The sequence below is a fragment of the Capricornis sumatraensis genome, chromosome 16 (genome assembly GCF_032405125.1).
Source record: "Capricornis sumatraensis isolate serow.1 chromosome 16, serow.2, whole genome shotgun sequence".
Taxonomy (NCBI): domain Eukaryota; kingdom Metazoa; phylum Chordata; class Mammalia; order Artiodactyla; family Bovidae; genus Capricornis; species Capricornis sumatraensis.
The window spans coordinates 36741313-36746160 of NC_091084.1; positions in this window are offsets into that span (position 1 = coordinate 36741313).

Here is a 4848-nt window from a genome sequence, read left to right on the forward strand (position 1 = left end):
ACCCACTGGGAATGCCTGCCACTTAGGGTTCCAAGAAGGGTCTTGGGCCATGGGTCTTCCTTTGCTGGATGACACACATTAGGAACAGAGCCCGGACTGGAGTCAGTTGAGAAGGGCCTGGCTCCTTCTTGGCTCCAGCCTGGGGCAGAGGCTGGTGGGAAATGTCTGGAACAGGATGGTGGGCCGCTGGCACCCAGGGCGAAATGAACAGGAAGAACCACATTGCATCATGGCTCCAGAATGCATCATGCTGAGGGTTTGAGAGGATGAAAGGGAGCCCTGGGACAGGGAGCAGGAGGCCTGGGTTCAACCCAGCTTTGCTGCTGACCCTCTGTCCTCATTCACTAAAAGGAGAGCTGGACAAGTTATTTTCAAACTATGCTTGGTGGAGTCCTGGGCCGTTCAGAAGTGCCTCGGGGCTACCACAAAGGCTGGATGAGCATTTCAGCCCAGTAGGATTCTCCAATTATCTTAGTGACCCCATCTCACATATTCGTATTTATCGAAATAACCTCATTTCCCCCCTACCAATTGACTATCCATTCCGTCAACAATTATTTATTGAGGGCCTAGCCTGTGGCAGGCTCAGTTGTAGCTGACAGAGACAAACAGTGTTCCTTACAAGAAATAAGAACTATACATTTGAACTGGTAAAATTAACTTGTAACAACAAAATGGCATGCCCACATCTGCTTTATGGATCTGAAGGTAGGATTCTGTTTCTAAAGAAGTTTGGCTTGGGATATCTCCTGGGTGACTTCTGGTCCACTTGACACCATTCCCAAAGCCTAAGCTGCCAGTTACTCAGGGAAGACCCAGAAAAGGGTGAGAAGGAGGCATCTTGGTCCCAGGGTGTGTGTGTGGGGGGTTTCCCACACAGTGGAGGAGGCTCTGTCTGCCTTCTGCCCTGGGACCTGAAGGGTATGTGGGCCAGGGGACTGTGCTGCTTGTAGCCCCTACCCTGGATCCAAAGATGGGGTGTCCACACTACTTTATACAAAATAAACAACAAGGTCCTATTGTATAGCACAGGAAACTATATTCAATAGCATATAATAACTTCTGGGCTTCTCAGGTGGCTCCAGTGGTAAAAAAAATTCACCTGCCAGTGCAGGAGACGCAAGAGACGTGGGTTCGATCCCTGGGTCAGGAAGATCCCCTAGAGGAGGACATGGCAACCCACAACAGTATTCCTGCCTGGAGAATCCCATGGACAGAGGAGCCTGGCGGGCTACAGTCCATGTGGCTGCAGAGAGTTGGATGTGACTGAGCAACTAAGCAGCTATAACCCATAGCAGAAAAGAATCTGGAAAAGATTTAAAATGTTGTGTTGGTTACCAGGGTAAAGTGACTTCTAGGCTAGTGGGAGACAATACCAACAATAATATCTAACACATATACTGCCTACTGTATGACAAGAATTACCTCTGAGTTCACTCCACTCCTAACACTAGAGGATGGTTATCTCTTCCATTTTATAGATGAGGAAACAGGGATGGAGGATTAGTGTCCCAAGGTCATAGAGCAGGTAAGATAGAGCTGGGACTTGAAGGCTACCACTTGCCATGCTGGCAACCCACTCCAGTACTCTTGCCTGGAAAATCCCATGGACAGAGGAGCCTGGTAGGCTGCAGTCCATGGGGTCACAGAGAGTTGGACACAACTAAGTGACTTCACTTCACTCACTTGCCATACTAACAGCCAAGGTAACACCATCCATTAGCATTTCCAATGCCTCCACTGGGGCAATTGAGAGGGAGCCTTGCCCGCACCCACAGCTCCCACCTAATATGGGAGGCAGAGGTCTGCCAAAGTCACCGTTCATGGGGATGAGAGCAGCACCCAAGGGTCAGCACGGGGGACAAGGGCATAGACAGATCTGAGTGGGAATCCTCACTCTGCCTCTGGCTAGTGAGGTGACCTTGGACAAGGCATCTGACCTCTCTGAATCATTACTGTGTCATTGGAAAGTTGGGGATGGTAACACCCACATTTTGGGATTGCTTTAGGATTAAATAGTGTGCCTACAGCGTCAAGCACTGTGTAAGGCAGACAATAAGCACACAGAAAAGGGCGCTAGTGGTAAAGAACCCACCTGCCAAGTCAAGAGACATAAGAGACACAGGTTCAATCCCTGGGTCGGAAAGATCCCCTGGAGGAGGGCCTGGCAACCCACTCCAGTATTCTTGCCTGAGAAATCCCACAGACAGAGAAGCCTGGCGGGCTTCATGGGGTCGCCAAGAGTTGGACACAACTGAAGCAACTTAGCACGCAAGGAGGGGGCAGGGAGAAGGAGGAAGAGGAGGATTTGGGAACTTGTTTCTCTATGAGTCTTGTTCTTGGCTAGAGGCTGGCCCGCTGCGCCCAGGCCTGCTCTCCAGCCCCAAGTCTGTCCAGGCACCTGCTGTGGGGCCTGGCTTCTGCAGACAGGACCGGGGAAGGGCCAGGGTGAGGCCGGAGGGCGGGTGAGGACAGCTCAGCCCAGCTTCTCACTGCTGGGAGCCTAGGGCTGCTCCAGCAGCTTGGAGCCTCCCTGGAAGGACAGAGGACATGAGTGTATGTGGAGGAGTGAGCCAGACTCTCCTGCCTCTTAGAAATGAGGTCCCCAGCAGCCTCTGCTAGTTATCGGTGGGCAGGGGCAGGGTCCATGTCTCTGCCTGCCCAGCGTCTCCGCTCAGAGAGCATTCTCTGTTATCATGTGTCTAGACCTGCCTTTTCTCAGGGAGCTCCTGTCTCTAGGAGATGCAGATGACACTGGAGTGGCCTAAGCCAGGTGTGACCCAAGGTTCTTCAAGGAGAGAAAAGAGCTGGCTGGGCTGGTGCTACAGGAAGGGCTTCCTGGTGGAGGTGGCTCCTGCATTCTAGGAAAGGGAGGGACCTTCATCTAGGCAGAAAAGAAAGAAGGTGAAGTCACTCTGTCGTGTCCGCCAACCCTGTGGACTGTAGCCTACCAGACTCCTCTGTCCATGGGATTCTCCAGGCAAGAATACTGGGGTGGATTGCCATTTCCTTCTCCACAGGAATCTTCTCGATCCAGGGATGGAACCCGGCTCTCCTGCATTGCAGGCAGACGCTTTACGTCTGAGCCGCCAGGGAAGCCTAGGGAACCGCAGGTGCAAGGGCTCAGAGGCTTATCTGCGACATTAGATAAGAATTTTCAATTCTGACTTTGCCAAGATCTGGTTATTTCGGCCATGTGAAAGCAAGTCTGGGGCCCCTGAACTAAGGCGCTGGGTTCCAGATGGGCTTGAGGGGGCAGGTCTGAATTTAGAGAGCCCCACTCAGCACCAGGAGGATACATGGCTGAGACACTGCTGTGGGGAAACAGCTTGAGAGAGGAGACTGCTGCAAAGGCTACGTCTGCACAGGGGATGTGGGCACCCGGCCCAGGGAAGGTGGACGTTCTTCCTGATGCTAAAGACACAGAGACATCCCTGTAGAGTCTGTGGGTCTCACAGTAGCCTTAAGGTCCTGGACAGTGGCACGCAGTCAGCACAGGGTGATAACAGAAACTGTCGTGTCGGAGAGACACAGTCAGTCAAAGCCCCCGGGAATCGGACCCGAGAGACACCATCACAGGTGATGGCTGTCCCAGTGGCACACAGTCACGTGGCCCCCACGTGCCCCTCAAAGTCCCCACACACCTTCAAACCACTGCCCCTTCCCCTCCCCCCCCCCCCCCCTCGGCAGCTCACTGTTGAGACCCTCTCAGGCCAGCGCCGCCTCCGGCCATCAGCGACAGCCGCAGGGCCCCCGGTGGCACACGTGCGCACGCGCCCGCGGCCGCACACCCCCGCGCACACGCCCTGCTCGGCGGGAGGGAGCCAGTTGTCGGGCGGGGCCGCGCGGTCACACAGCATTAGCCCTGCGGCCGCCCCGCCAGGTGCGGCCACTGCCCCTAATCCCTGGCCCTGGCCCGCTAAGCCGGGCCTGAGCGACGCCACAGCTGGGGGCGGCCGGCCACGCGCCGCCCATCACCGCAGCCCCAGCCCACCGCGGGGCCTTCCCCACCCTCCACCCGGCTCCCACCTCCCCAGTCCCGGGCAACCCTCGCGCTTCCTCCGCAGCCGCTGACCTTGGGCTCCCACCCTATCTAGCCCTTAGCGCCCCACTGCCCCGCCCCCAGCTCCTCCCACTACAGCCTCCATCTGGGTTCTCGGCTGGTTAGAGCTCCCCGCACCTCCCCGACCCCATTCCAGTCTCTCCACTGCAAGACCGGCGGTGCCCTACTCTGCCCCAGAGCCATTCAATGCCAGCTCCGTGCCCACTCCTCCACTGGATTTGACTTGGGCGCCACCCTCCTCACGCCTCACCCCTCTCATTTACCTGCCCTGACCCCTTCTTCTGCTGGCCAGAACTGGGGTCCCCCTCCCCTACTTGGATCTGTAAAGTTCCAGGACCCCCTCTTCCCCCATCGCACATATTTCCAGCCTCCAACTGCTCATCCTGTCCCCAGGCAGAAGTCATCTCCCCCCAGGGAAGCTGAACTTCAGTTCTAGATTTCCGACTCTTGCTGGACCTTGGGATGGATCCCAGGACCTTCAGAGGTATTCTGTGGCCTCTTTGAATCTCAGTTTTCCTTGTCTGAAAAATAAAGAAGTGTGATTGAGATGACCTCTGAGAAGCTTTTGTCTTTTCCAATCCCATAACGATAGCAAGGTCATGTACTTCCTGTCACCTGAATGTTGAAGGCAGATGAATGTGGAAGGGCACCCACTGGCTATGTGTCCCCACCCCGTCTCATCCCATCATTTAGCTTTCACTGTCTGAGTCGTCCAAGGCAACTTTTAGCCCCTGGTATGGGGATGAGTCGGAAAAGGCAATGGCACCCCACTCCAGTACTCTTGC